Source organism: Buceros rhinoceros, unplaced genomic scaffold, assembly GCF_000710305.1.
Source record: "Buceros rhinoceros silvestris isolate BGI_N320 unplaced genomic scaffold, ASM71030v1 scaffold10953, whole genome shotgun sequence".
In the NCBI taxonomy this organism is placed as follows: domain Eukaryota; kingdom Metazoa; phylum Chordata; class Aves; order Bucerotiformes; family Bucerotidae; genus Buceros; species Buceros rhinoceros.
In genome coordinates, this window is record NW_010403035.1 from 7,832 (window position 1) to 24,117 (window position 16,286).

Genomic DNA, 16,286 nt, shown 5'->3' on the forward strand with positions numbered 1-16,286 from the left:
TGGTAACATCTGAAAGTACAGTAGCTGCAGCTTGCAGCTGGAGGAAATAAAAAAAGAATCCTACTTAGAGTTTACTCTGTAGCCAAATTCGTCAGTCACATCTGATCTGATTTCCTTGATCTGACATCTTCATATTTCATCACTAAAAAATGAGAAATCCCATTCCACTGTCTCAGATGGCTCTGCTGGAGGGCAGCACTGTGGAGTATTCTTGTGCCTCACCTACTGCCATTTGTTCCCACTATTAACCATCAGCATAAACCTGTCACTTCCAGGAGAAGTAGGAAGTTGCCTGCCGACACGAAACACTTCAGAGTTTTTCCAGGCCGAATTCAGTGAGAAAAAAAAATTATGAGAATTAAAAAAGGTTAAATTAAAATTTTAGATTTCTCTCATATGCAAAAGGTCAGTGTAATTAAACCAAAACCTGTGAATACATACATATATAGCCTCTGCTGTCATCAGACAACAACTTTTGGGAGAAATATCTATTGTTTGATTAGCAGAGAAGAAACATATGGCAACGTCTTCCAAAATCCTGCTTTCTATTTCATGTAAGTGCAAGACCCAAAAGAAGCATTTGTGCCTAAATTAGCTGGCTATTCTTCATAACAGCTTCTGTGATCAATGCAGAGAGGTAAGCTCCTCCAGAGACACTTGGAGGAAGTGCTTATTTATGTGCTTGAAATCACCTCACAGCAGATCCTCTTTCCTTTCGCCCTAGGGAATACTGCAGAAATTAGCCAGCTAATTCACATGACTAAAAGTGGGAGTGATAAATCCCTCTACTCCCCATTCATGTCTTTCTGCTCATGAATAATTGTAGTTTCTCAGGGAATATCACTAGTACAGGGTTAACTCGGGTTACCAAAGATGGAAACATGCAATTACAAGCATTAAAATCTCTGTGTCTTGTTGAGTTACAGCTCATCAACTGATGGGAGGTAACCTGTTAAGCCTCAGTAACTTGATTGCTTCCAGTCACGTCCACGTACCCTCAGGGGCAGCTTGGTTCCTCTGGAGCTGGCCTCCCTTGGGCAAACATGGTCATGCTGCAAATATTGAAGCTGCAGGGAGAGACTGGCTAGTGACAAACTCTGTGCAGAGATTAGAAGCAAGTGGATGAATTTCTCCTTGCTGGTTTGAAAACAAGAGTTACTCAACCTTTAGCCTGGGGCTTGTGACAAACCAGCTAATTAGCTCTGTTGCAGTATGGCAGACCGCACGCCAGCTGTTAGCAAGCCTCCACACCCAGATAAGCAAGACACCAGGCACTTCAGTTCATTCACCAGCACGGATGCAAAACCCAGCAAAGGCATCTAAATCATTGTTTAATTCAAGTTAAGAGACTCCTCAGTATGTAAAGGGGTTCAGCCAGGAGCAATGCTGGAGTTACCTTGTGCTAACACTTCACTGAGGACAAGCCCTCCTCAGAGAAAGATTAAACTGTGATGACGTGCAGCCTCTTAACACTAGAAAGAGGACACTTGCAGGGTTTTAAATGCGCTTTAATTCACAGCCCAACTTTAATTCACAGGTAGACAAGCCTACAATGAGGGTTAGTGCACTATGAGCTACTTGGTGGAGCTCACCTTTGAAAACTGGAAGGTTGCGTGTATTTTGCAAGAGAAAAAACCTCTCAATCCAGTAAGCCAAGGTAATTCAAATAAGCAAGGTAACTGGAACATTTAATTTAATCAACTTTCTCTTTTTGTGGTTGTCGATAAAAAAGATATTTCAGTTCCACAGATGTTTACCTGCAATCACAACCAAGATTTTTGTTCCTATTACTAGGGTGTTAGGCTACATTTCCACATCAAAACAAGATTTTCTCCTCCTTTATTTCTCCTATAGCAACAGCAGCAAATAAAGAGAGTCCCATCAAAGATGCTCCTTCCTTTTTTTTTCCTGCTAGAAAATAAAGTGTAGGAGATAAGAAAAATATCTAAAAACTTTTCACTGAATCTTTTCCTTAAAATGCCAGAGTATCAAAGTAACAAAAAGAAAACTTTTTAAAAAAGGCTGGTTTTCCTGTAACAGCAGTTATGTAATATTTCAAGTACAACAATTCAAATGAAACTCTTCTTTTAATCTAAAAATCCCCCAATACTGATATTTGCAGTTGTCAAAAGTATTGTAGTAATTTTTGAATAACAAATACATCAGCCTTTCAAGATTAATAATTTTCTCCTTGATCAAGAGAGTAAGCATTTTGCAGTCCAACATTTCCAAATTTGGATTGTTTTCCACTTTCTTTTAGGTGAAAATAGTTGCTATGTCAAGATTTTATTAACATGGGCTGAAAACAAATTATTTCCTACAGGAAAACAATTTAATTCTCCACGTTTCTTACTGAAAAGCTATTCAAACCAATGTGTATTTTACTTTGGAGGTACACATCCTTTGAAAGACCTGATACCCTGATCTCCTTTTAAGACTTGGTTTACATTCTGTGTAAGCAAAGACTCTTCACTTCTACCTTCAGCTCTCCTCAGAGTCCACACTCTCAAGGAAAAAAACACTCTCAATGAGAGGATAAACCAACAAAAATAATATAATGGCAAAATTCAGTGTAAGATCAGACAGAAAAATGGACTACTACTTAGATGAGTTGCGCATAATTAGTTGCAGCTATTAACAACATAAAGAAGTCAATAGGCTAAAGGGAAATGTTGAGTTGGCAAAATTAGCTGATGGCAGTGGTTAGGTTAGTCAAGACAGAATAGGTAGGGTTCCAAAGTACTTCTAAAGAACTACATTACCTACTAGAGTAGTACATATGGATGTGGGAGCCTTTGAAACCAAAGGAACATTTCTAGGGAAGGAATATAGCAATTAAGGACCTCTAGTTAATTGGAAGCAAAACACTGAAGAAGGAGGAAGTGAGTAAAGTGGAATGTGAAATGTCTCATGCACAGTGGTTTCAGTCCTCTTTCGTTTCGTTGTCTTGTCTTTAAGAAAGAAAAGACAGAAATGCAAAGGTCTAAAGGCTCTGAGGGAACACATCAGTATAAGAAGGAATTAAAGAAGCTAGGAGAGTCTAGCCTGAAAAGAGTTTTATCAGTCGTGACAGACTTAGAAAAACAAATTAATTGCTTATAGAAGACCAGATAGAGATGCCTGTTCACCTTGACTTCAATAATACAGGATACATTAATAAGCAGGAAATGCACAACAAAGGGAAGAGAAATACAGTTGCATACAACATTTAATTAAATTGGAGAGGGGAAATTTTATTGACACTAAAAGCTTGGCAAGATCTAAAAATGATTATGTTTGTATGAATTACACAGAGTATCCATTCCTATGTTTTGGAAATTGTTTGATTACAGAAGGCACATTATTGCTAAAGGAGATACATGGCCAGAAACCTGGGGCTTGATCTCCTTGTCAGTAATGTGTATGTAGAGCTTTCAGAATGGGAAGAACTTCAAACCCCCGTCCTGCTATGCCCCCACGAGTATAAATGTCAAGAGTAATTCGTTATTGATTTTAAATGGTAAAAGAATAAAGCAAATGCTAGGCACTTTTTGGAAATCCCTTCTTTAACTCTCGCTCTGAGATATTCAGTGGCAACAAAGGTGGCAGACAAACTATTGACCTTTTCTAGCATGCACCAGAGGCTGGTTAAATAATTTACTTCTCATCTTTATTTCTTCAGAACAATCCACCTCAGCAGTATGAGGTCTCTGCAGCCCAGAACACTAACTGACAAGAAATAAAATAGAATTTTATGTATGGTTTACCTTAATTTGTTGTTGCTAGGTTTGCACTAGAGACAAAATAATTTTAACAACCCTTATCAAATGCTGTTTTATACAACATAATAATACCCACAGAAGCAGACTTCAAGCATTAAAATGATCAACAACCATATTTTGCAATATGCCCAATTTTATCTTAGACAGTTTCACAAGGTCCCAATCCTAAAACACAGAGGAGAATATCTGTCTTTATTAAGCATGGATTCAGCTCAGAAATAAATTTAGTTTATGGCATAACCTTTTTATTTGATCATAAATACAGTTTTCTATGTTCCTTATCAATCCCAGGTGATGTTCATTTGCATTTCTAGATACTTGTACTTTATAAATATAGTTTGGGGAAGCTAGGGAGAAAAGCCTGGAGAACATATACTAGTCTGGAGAACATATACTAGTCTGGAGAACAACTACAAATAGAATGTGTTGCTGCAGTGATTTAACCCCACTGATATGTGCCCAGTGGTGCTGCTGTCCAGTATTATATCGTATTAAATTTGCATAAAGCAGAGTTAATGAGACTTGAGACTTGTTCTGTCCTCTTTCCCCTAATAGTTACTGTTTTCTGGGAAGGCTTTTCTTTTCCAAGCCTGGCCTCAAGCAAGGAATTGTTCTCCTAAATGTCTGTGGAATTCCGCCACTCTTCATTCTTATACTTGTTTTTATCTTGTTTCTCCTTCTTCTTAGCTTCTGGAAGTCCAGTCTTTAGATCCCAGTGCAATTTTTAATAGTAAATAAATTCAGACTTGGATAAATTCCCCAAATGAAACTAGTGAAGGAAGAGTGCTTCTGTCTCATGTGATACACTTCTGACAGAGTATAAATAAAATATTTTCATGCTGGCTTGCCTGCTCTGTCTGGCTTTCATGAATGATCAAGTCTATTGATTTATTATTTGTCTACACATTGTGTGAGGAAAGATTAAGCCACCGAAGTGTTCAATATCAGTAAATGATCTGGAACTCCATAAAAACATCAATTATTATGCCATTGAAGATATCTTAGTGCTCTCTCAGGAAGCTGACGTTTTGTCTTCATTCCTCTGGTGATGGAGTGTGGGGGTGACTGTGTCCAGGGAGAGAAAGAGCATGTGCAACTAAAAATGTAAGCTATGGGACTGTGCAGAAGAGAGGGGATTTTTTCAATTATCTATTTGTACTTACTGGAAGAAAAATGAAATGTAAATCAGTGCAGAAAAAGGTGCTTTACTTGTATCTCTGAAAAGATGGTCTCCTCTGTCTAAGTCCCTCCATTCTGGGCTGACAAAACACAATGGGCCCATGTCCTGGGGTCACATAACCTTCAGATTTTTTAATAGAGCAAACAAGAAGAATTGTAATTAATTTGAATGTAGTGGTGTCTGGCTGAGTGGTAGGTAGCCTGGAAACCTACTGACTGGGGAATGAAGCCCTACTCAAAGCCGTATTGTAACTTTTTTTTAGCTGGTGGGACTCTGCTAGTTTCAGTGAAGCTCTGCCTGTTTACAGTCAAAGAGCATCTGAACCATCAAGCAGGCAGATGTATCACTAACTTCTCTTTATAGCCTCTGATGTCTAAGCATCTTGGCTCTCATAGTCCGTCACACAAGAATGGTGCTTCATATGCAACTGGAGAGATACCACAGGCTTCACCTTTAAGACTCTCCACCATTCCCAAAGTCTTTTCCCTAAGTATAAAAGGAGTTTGAACCTAAGCAAATAATATATTTACATTGGGTGGAAATTGCTTATAAGCTTCAATGTAATTATAGCATACAAAAGAAATAGTATTGGTGACCTTACATTACACAACAAAATAAAAGAGTATACCATAGAATTACGTCTAATTAATTACAAGCATTACTCAGTTCATGAATGATTCATGATTCATATTACTCAAGCTGCCAAACATTACCTCAAATTATAGATTGGGCACATCCTTTCACCACTATTAATAATTGCAATCATGTCAGTGTGAGTACCTTCAGCTACAAAAGCCAGTATGTTATCCCCCCACCAAGCTTTGCTGTCTCATCCTCAGAGCAGGATGAAGCTAAGGTCGCAAGAGCACACAAGGATGAAGAGAGGGAGTACATTTTTTCAAGAGAACAGCATCTATGGAAAATCTAATGGTCTAACAAAAGCTGAAAGAAGTGCATGGTCAGGGTTGATCTCAGCAAACCCTATGCTAGCCAAACAGTGTTGGACCATAGGAACATAGGACTTGCCCAGTGAATTTCTAATCCTCTCTCTGTTAGTGACCAATAGTGTTTCAAATAATCTTATGAGAGATATCAGAAGCTCCTAAACAAATACCAGGATGAATTGCTGTTACTATGTTACTAGGAAAAAAAAACCAAAAAGCCAAAAATCTGTGTAAGTCAGACTGCTTAGGAATTGTCCTAGCCTAAAACCCAGCCACAGGTGAATTGGAAGACTGGCAAGCCACTTGCAATCTATGATGAACAATTTACATATACTTGTTATAAGCACATATGCTGCTGAGTCCTTGATCACAAACCTCTCTTGTGGCAGTGAGCTCTGCAGCTACATGTGCCGTACACGAAAATCCATCTCCTTGTACCAGATTTGTATCTGTGGAGTTTCCGATTTCTCTAAATTCCCTATTTGAGAGGGATGGGACAAAATAAGTGTCCAGTTTAACCTCTGCATGAGTGTCTTGCATGTGACCACTGTGCTCCCTCCTTTCTTTCTCCAAGGTAGACAGTGGCAGTCTCTGTCTCAGGAGGTCAGCTAAATAAACCTTGGTAAAGACAGAAGAGGTGAAAGACAATTCTATCAGAAATGTTCAGAGAGAAGAATCTTATACTCAGCGTAACCATAACACAGCTTGGAAACAGTTGCTTAGAGTACTTTGTGGTAAATGCTGGAATGAAGCTTTTCTTTCCTTTGTAGTTAAATTGCTTATTTATCTGTTTACTGACTTGTTGGACTCCAGGGAGCATTTAAGCTAACTTTTGAGGTAATGAAAACCATAACTGAACCAGTGTATGAAAGAAGCATTTAAGTTGTATTTGGATCTTTTATAGGAGGGAATTTTTCATGACTCAACAGAAAAACAATTAGCAAGAAAGCTTCCTCTTTAGTAAAGAGCAAAATTTCTCTGCCATCTGTAGTGCTTTAGGATTTGAGATTAGCTAGATGGTTTGATTAGTGTTTTGGAAATATATTAGCAGAAAGATTCAGTGCCCTTTCCAAAGCTGGTCATGGTTTCGTTTCATTAAGTGCTAAAAATCAAAGCACTTGTTCTTCATGACAAAAGATTGAAGCAGGCAAAGTCTCTTTGCTGCTCAAGGATATAGATACTGAACTGCTATCACAGCTGCCACCATTTCATTCACTGACCTTTTGCCTCAGTTTGCCTCAGGGTGAGAAATTGAGTAACAGCTTTCACAGAAATTTGCACTGCTATCTTCTACAGCAATGTGCTTGAATTTTTGTCCTTTCTTTGGTTCCCCTCCCCTCATAAAACACGCAGATATATCATTTTCTCTCCTCAGTGAATGTTACCACACTGCTCAGTTTACTAAACTCCATTTTCCTCTTTCTACCCTCATCTACATTACAACTGCACACTGGTTAGACTATATCATAGTTTTTATTCTCCACCCTGAATCCCTCTGCTATTGCTCCAGCACCTCAAACAAATGATGCATAGCTTCTTGACACGCTGAGGCAACACATTTGAGGAATATCCAGTTTCAGTCGTCTACTCCCTAGTAACAAAAGGTTGGGAGAAAATATTACAGGGGAACCCTTGCCGGTTCATGGCATTTTATTTGCTGTGAGCTGGCCACTGCTGGATCTCTCTGTCCCCAGTAGAGCAGGAGTGCATGCAGATTTGAGTAGCACAAGATGAATGGGCAGTATTAGGGAAATGACACTTGCAGCTGAACATAATAAGCATCTCACAAAGCAGGCTGGCAGATCAGCTTTATTGCCATGTTGTTTACTCTCTTCAAGGTATTTGTAACATACTTGATTGACTGTAATTTTTCTCCAGATAAGGTTGCACAATAAGTCATGAAGGGAAGATGAGACAAAGATGAGAGATTGAAACACCCCTTAAGATTATCCTTAAGATTGGACTGGATAACAAATACTGAATGGCACAGTTCACTCTTTGGCATGATGGGGATACATGATGCACATCTCTGGGCACCCAGCTGAGGTGCTTAGGAACCGAAGAGAGAGCAAAAAGGAAGTCTTCAGGAGGCTAATTCAGAGCTCTGAAGAGCCAAATTACTGTCAAAGAATGTCTCTGTCTTCATTCATTGCAGAGCTGAAGACGAGGCTGCTAACTTAGGTACCACAGTTAAACGTCAACAGCTACAGGTATGAAAACTTTCTTCCACCCTTCTTTTGTTCTGCAGTAATTAAACAGTAATCCAGTAACAATCACTAGGAGCCAGGTATTGAACTGTATTGACCTTGCTGGTAAAGCAAGGTCCTTACACCTTTGTCATGGTATCATTCCATCCTGCATGACTTTTATTCTTATCCATGAACAAGGACATTTTTCTATTTTATCTTCTCTTTGATTTTTAAATTTTCTCACTATTTCTTTACTTCCTAAAATTCAGTTGTATAATCCTGGAGTACAGAATCCTGAGTAGGCTCATGAAATTTCAGAAAAGGTAACTGCTTTTTTCTCACCCTTTACAGGGCTGAAAATGTCAGTAAAGGTTGTTACCATCACTGTTACACTCAATGCAGAAGTGACATGAAAGCGTGAAAGTAGCAGGCTTGGTCCTGCTTACCAATAGAGATGACATCTCCTAAAAATGACATACATGACACAGATCACTTGCAACATCCTGGCCTGCACACTCTTCTCTATTTCCAAAGAGATTTGAAAGTAATTTTGATTCCAATTTATAAGGCTTTGAGTACAGTTCCAATAGACAAAAAAATCAAGTGAACAGAACTAGATGAGCTGACCATATCAGGGCAGAGTTCAGAATTCTTAGATACTTGTCAGCTGCTCTTCAAAGGTCTAACTCCCTACTAGGCATCATTCCGTCATCAATCAATGTCCAGTTTTATCCTAGAAATGTCTCATAAGCCAATGCATGGCATTGACAGTAATAGTGAACATGGGTTATCACTCCTGGATTTTTCTGAAGACAGGTGTTACCCCCATTGCTGAAAAAGATACTTCTTGTTTGCGGGCACGTGATGAACACAGCACATCGCAATTTCCTGGGACAATCCAGAATGGATTCTTTCCTGTTAATTCTGAAGTCCACCACACTGAAAAAATTTGGACTGGAATGACTGAAAATCTCTGTTGTGGTGACCTGTGTCCCTTGAAAATGCTCTAAACAGAATTACCCTGCCTGTTCTTGTGCACAGTGTATTGTTGTCAGTATCACCATGGAAACAGAAACTTGTCCCTCGGGACTCAGGTTTGCATCTTTTTCCTTTTCCTCACTGGGTTCTTACGTAGCTTCTGTTCCTTCTAAAGCTGCTTTTACACTGGGTCCCAAAAACCAAAACAGGGCAATCCGTGTAAGTCGGGTGAGGCTGCTGAGGAAGTACCTGGATGAAGGCAGCTCAGCTGCTTCATTTCAGGTAAATCTTTGTTCACATTCTTGTTGTCAGGAAGGAGTATGAATACTAAATAACAGCTATTTAGCACACAATTTTGGGCACTCAAAGGCTCAGAAAACCAGAGAGGTGTTTATTTGTGAAGTGAAAGAACCAGTGTTACTATAAACTGGAATATTGTTTGCAGAAAGATGCACAGGTTCTTACTGAATATTATAGATATACCAGGAAATAATAAAAAAATAACAATAATTTAAAATTTACTGCTCTGGGTGCCCATGCTTTGACATCTTTTATACAATTCAAATTAGTTGCTGTAATGTACAATTTCTTGCAAGGAATATGATAACTGTAACTTTCTTTAAAGCTGTGACTTCTTCATTTAAAGTAAACTTTAAAGTGGTGTTTCAAGTATTTATGATGTTGTTAGGTCTAAGTGTCATATTTTAGACCATGAGTTTAGCAAGTTTTCTGGGCAACAATCAAATATTTTTAGACTATGTAACACAAAGAGATGATCATCAGGACCAATTCATGAGACTGAAAATATATCAAAGAAGTGAATAAGCACAGAAAGAATAGGATCTGCGGCAGTAGAGGCAACCTGCTTCGAATCCTTCTGACGTATCAAGTAGCAGAGAACATGAGTGCTAGACAATTGAATTGTTGAGGAATCACAGCTGGTAGACTCATAGCAGCCTGGCAGACTGCTGAGTAACAACAGAAGAGCACGGCATGGTAGATCCTCTGCTCACATAATACCTGAAAGGCCAGAAGAGGGGGAAGGAGGAAACAACCAAGTAGTTTTCTACTAGGCAACTATCAACTGAAGTGACAAAGAGGGGTTACAGGTGATAGATTCCTTCAAATATCTGGTACCTAAGTTTCCTCATTTCAGTAACAGGTGGAAATAGTGTTTCTGGCATGCTCAACAAGTTGGGGACAAGTATCCTTTTGCAAAAAGCTATCTTAGCTCACTGGGGCACCACTAATGGTGGAGAACTGGAACTGGAGACAAAGCACTGAACAGTTGCAAATGTCAAACTGGTGAACTTGCTGCTTGGTTCTTTTCCTGGACTTGGAGAGCTCTTCAAAAAATTTGCACAAATGTTTGCAGAAGGAGCAGCCAAATGTAGGGGAATTGCTCTGAAACCAAGAATGCTAACTATTTGACAAGATGTTTTTTAAACACCTTCTAAGAACCACAGCCCTTCAGATGTCAGGCCTGGCATTCTCATTTTCTGAATGTCTACAGAGTTGGAGGTAAAGATTAACAGAAAAAACAACTATCAAGCAGAATGTGTTTCAGAAGGAAAGGTATTTTCTCTGAGTAGAAAAAAAGACCATGAAAAAGAAAAAGCCACTTTGAAAGCAGCCCTACAGAGTCATCAAAACCTAAATAACTTATCTTTGTTAATCTCCAGGGAGGATAACAAGCAACAGAAGAAAGAGACATGGTGCACAGCTTAGTGGCTACAAATGATGGAACACGCTGCAGTGTGCATTAAACAATCTTTAGGGAAGCAAACGGGTTTGGAATATTTTCAGCAGTTTCATTTCAAAAGGCATCAGAGGACCAGTTATGGAAATGGATGAATTAATGAGTAAGAACGTATAGGCATTCATGGGACTTCTTCTGTAATTGGATTCACTGATAGATCTTTTAAAGCAAAACAGAGGTGGTTATGATGACACAGTCAAGCTGATAACCATGCTAAAAACTACCAAATTAGAGCTGTCAAAACATATTATAATTGATCAGGAAAAGTAGAAAATTCTTGAGATGTTTGTGACGTTCTCCTTCTGTGTTATGCATTATGCCTTCCAATATCTTTTCTGAAGGACAATAAATGTAATAAAAATTTAGGTTTTGCAAGAATCATACTAGGTATGGAGCTAGGGGTTTATTGCACAGATACTATATGGTCTTCCAACACCAATTCCTACACACTTAAGTTTTGCTCTCATAGGGTTATGCTGGTCCTCAGCATAAACATATGGGAAACCTGCATATAAACATATCCCTGTGTCTTTCTACATATGACCTGGCTGAAACATGTTAGGCCTTATGTAGGCAATACATTCTTGATAATAATAACACAAGGTAAGGGTTTGGGATTTTTTTTCTTTAAATTTTTTGAAAGGAGGGAATTAAAAATTTTTCACCTTTGCAACTATTATCTACCATCCTTCCTATAATCAGAAATAACAGCACATCCCATCTGCTACATGCACTAGATATGAGCAAATAACGCTGTTTAAAAACATAGCTTATAGCTGTGTCTCAGCCCAGATTTTCTGTCTTACTTCCTTTTCTCTGTTTATCACAAAGCATTCTTCTAGCTTTCGGCTCTGGTTTATCGAACCTTTCCCTGGCCTCCTGTTTTTCTCTTCTTTTATTTCTTTGTCTTCTGCTAGGTTCCTACTTTTCTTCTTCTACTGTCTAGAATATCCCTTATAAGTTCTTCCATCTTCATCCTAAGATTACTGCTCTTTACATCTCTACCATACCTGCGCTCACCTCCCATGAACTGTTCAAGCTCCTTGCTGCAGGCTTCATTTGGCAGTGAATCATCCCAAATTATCTTTGCCTTGTGGAGGCACAATCATTCCTCACATTACTTCCATCATGTTACTGGCTCCATCTTTCATGGCACTCTGATCACCAACTGCTGTTTGACACATTCACTATCCATAGCAGCAGAAGACTGCAGGAACACTTCACTAAAATATGGGTAAGAAAGAGATTCCAGTATTCACCAGACCACAAATGAATATGATTTATGAGCGAACAATTCAGTGATAAAAGTGCATAGTTAAAATGATGAGCACAGGAAACTGTAGGAAAGAGTCACAAATGCAAATTGTAGAGTCAGTTTTTCTCCCAATGGCTGTCTTGTGTGAGAGAGAATTTTCTCAAAATAAATGAGATCTGGCAAATCTGAGACACTGTAGTAAATAGCAACAGTCATTTTTAGAGTTGCTATGCCTGTTAGACCCTCCTGAGATGAGGGACTGAATGACATGGTTCACTTGCATTGTGGCTAATGAGAGTCCACCTTTCAGGCTTGCTTTCCACCCTTGAAAGGATGCAGCTCTTCTGGAAACTATGATCTTTACGATTCCTTAGTGCTGGAATAGTGACACATTACAATGTTGTAACTAACATTCAAACTGGCAACATTTGGACAACATCCACACATTGCCTCAGTACTTTTCTGGTTTTTCTCTTCAAATGAACATCTCGGGGAATTTCAAAACTCTTAGTGAAATATAAAAAAATCCTGAGATTAAATTAAGTTAAAAGTATGTTATCAGTTTTGTCAAGGGCTGAAAATGTAATGGAAAGGCTTTAAGAGGGAATTGTGTTGTTAAACACTTGTATATGATACTGAATCACCTGTGAAGACCCAAGTGAATAACAGAAAAAATATTTAAATCCTTGTTTCCATTAAAGCTATCTTACAGAGAACTCATGAAAACTGTATTGGAACCTCCTGCATGAAGTAATGAGGTAAAGTATCTTCTGGATGAGTCATGAGCTCATCTCCTACACGGGCGCTTAAAATGTGCTGTCATCGGGGACAAAAATCTTCTCTGGCTTTGCGGGCCTTTGTCATTATAACAATATTCAAATAGCTCCCCAAAATGAAACCTCGGTAATTAACAAATTAGTAAATACAAAACAGTAATTTTTTCTCAGTATTCAGAAAAAGCTGAATGCTTATACTAGGTGCTAGATCCACAGTTTAAGGATGTATTAAAACACTAAAAAGAAACTTAAACTAACAACACATTTCTGTGGTAAAAGCCCTCACAATGTGATTAGAGAAAGGAGTATATTTTTAAGTGTGGTTTCCCCCTCGCCATGGACTCTTCCTTTTGATATTTCCCAGTGTTTTTTGACTGAATGAAAATGCCCCAGAACACTTCCATCTTGTGCTTTTACAGGTATTACTTATACTGATCCTGTAGGGCAGACTGAAATGAGACTGTTCACAAGCAGTCCTGTTGACTGCACTGGGATTATTTTCAGGCTTAGGACCTGGTATTATTGAGTCATGTATGTACCTCAAGATGTATATATTCATTTAATGGGGCTTACAAAAATGCCTGAGCATGTCAGACACCTCAAACATAGAAAAGATAAGAGATGCTAGAATCTGGGTCTGGGACATGTTAGAAAATCATCTTTAAAGTTAGGACTTCCTAGGGCAACATGTTTCAGCAGATTGATCAAACACTTTGTGGTAGTAGCCTAATTTTACCCTAAGGGAGGAAAGAGACACCACCCTGCAATGACCCTCTCTGCAGGAGGCTGAACTTCCCTTGCAGTGATTTACTGGGAATTTAATTGCTGCATATTGACTGAGGAGACGGCAGTGTTAAAGAAGCTACGGTGAGTATCAACAGCTTTACAGACCATTTATCAAAATGCCAATGGCTCCCATTTCAAGGCAAGTGAGGCAATAATATATAAGGATTAAAGAGTTTATCTGTTTCCAGAGTAGTTTAATGTATAAAGAAGGCAATGGCGGTTGAATGTGGTGGGTTTCTTTTCTTTTTCTTGCTGTTTTTAGGGAAAATACTACAACCCTGTCAAGTTCTTGCCCACTCTTGTTATTACAGCTGGAGTTCAAAACTTGCTTATTTACTGTTTCACTGAACATAGCAATATGGAATGAGGTCTCTCTTACCTTCAACACATAAAGATGAAAGAGAAGGGAATGACAAGCATGAATCACTTATTATTTAGTAGTCTTACTTGGGTCAGTTCTGCCAGGCTCACACCAACTTCACAGTACCATTTCAAGGCTTTGATCCACATTTAACTCTGCTTCACTGCAATAAATGAATCCTCTTATCTTCCTTTATTCCTTTCTCAGGCCCTGCTTTCTCCTTTTTCTAGCCCTCCCTTAGCAAAAGCTCTGTGTGTGTATGTGGAAATGCTGCCATCAGCAATGTGTCCTAAAATCCCACAACTTCCTAGCAAACACAGGCTCTATGTAACAATGGGGAAGGAAGCACAGAACTCAAAATAAACTCAGTCTTTGACTGTTTCGCTGGATGTCCTGCCTGGAAACAAACAAGCAAGTGAAAAGGTGAACAAACCTCCATCTCCCTCCTGTGCTTGATCTGTGTCATGCCGAGTAGTTAAACAGTAGCTCTGGTGTATAGAGACCTATTGAAGCTCTAGTGTATTGAAGACCTATTGTGCCTGACATTGCTCATGTGTGAGTGAGAGATCACCCATGCCCTGTAGATCTTTCAGCTCTGAGTTGCAAGATAAACTTGGAGCAGGAGAAAGAGATAAAATGGACAGGAAGACTGAAATGGAGAACACGTTGTGATAACATATAGTATTTGGCTGCCTTGGAGGCCAGAGATGATGTGCTATGCCCACATTTTTCAGGGCAAGACCTGATTTCAGACAAGCTAAATCTAAGTCATTGTCTTTATGGTGAAACCTTGTTCCTTCAAAGCTATGTGTCACCCCTGACACATCCTTCCAGTTCTTTCATACACAAGTTTTTTGTAAAGTATATTTCTGATACTATAAAGAGAGCCAAAAAATGAGAATGTTGATCTGGCTGAATTGTAATTAGAGCTGGACTAATTACGGAGGTAACTATTCACTGAACACCAGTATCATTTTTGGACTATTCTTCAAATGGAGTGAATCTGTACACCCTTATCCTCTTCAGTGACGAATGAAAATCACAACCACCATCTTAACAGCTGAAATGATAATACAGTGTGCCTGGCTACTTTCCTGCAAGCCTTTGTGGTTAAGCTGTAAGTGGTTAGTCTGGATGCTTCAGTGCTGAGCCTTTACACTGGGAAACGAATCTAAGCTGAATCATTATCGCAGACTGCATTTATGTCAAGTTTATTATACTAAGAGATGAAACAGCTGCTCCTTCAAGGCCTGCATGCCTGGGACCAGAGATGGACAGCTGCCATTGTTGCTGGTGAAAACAATTTGAAGGGAAGGAAAAAGATACACATCGTGTAATAGAGATGGAAAGGCTTACCTCTGTGTCATCCTGTTCACTGCTGTTCTGTAGGTCTGCTAGGGACTGCTAAAGCAGTCACTTCTCTGGCGTATGCATAAGCTAGCACTTGTTTGGAATAGACTACAGAGCTTGGAATCTTATTTGCTTCAACACAACAAGTATGTGAACTTGTGGTATGACAAGGAAAGAAATAAGGGTTAAGAGCAAATGTGGGGCCTGATTAGTCTGTTCTTAAAGGCCTTTTACTTTGATATGAGCTGAGGTATGTAACTGAGTAGTCACTCTTGTGCTTGAGTTTCACTAGCACATAGCTTTGCTCCCATCAGAGATGTCCTGCCCACATTGTGGCTTGCACCAGGAAAACTGTGGAAGTGGAGCAGAACTGGAAGAGCCTGATCCATGCTCCTTAAGCTACTCTCTGTGGACCCTTCCTTTTATTTCAGACTGTTTGCAAAGCATAGCTGGTGGTAAACAACAGGTCAGAGCTGTGGAAATAAAGGGGGGAGTGGTGGGGGAGATGTCTCTTTCTGATTCTCTGAAGCAAAATCTTTGCTTCAGCTCCCGGGAAGCAGCAGACATCCCACAATGGAGACTGCAGACTGGTGACTCCCCCTGGGTAAACCCTGGGACAGCTGATTCTACTGAAGAGCAATACTGTGGGAACCTTGTCTTGTATGTGTCACCTCTGAGTCAGAAGCCAAGAATCTGCATTATGCTGATTCTTTTATCTCTCCAGTGTGCTTTTGCCAGACTCACAGACTGCTTTCTGCACAGTCATGTAGGTTGCTTTCATAATATCTGACTCCATACTAAACAAAACTATATATGTTCCTGCTTCCCTGGTCCACAGTACTTATGAACTTCATGGCCTGTGCTTGTCCACAGAAACACAGAGTAGTTCATATGCAAGGAGCCTCAGGTCTCTATCCCAACATCCTGCTCAAAACAGGGTGAATGCC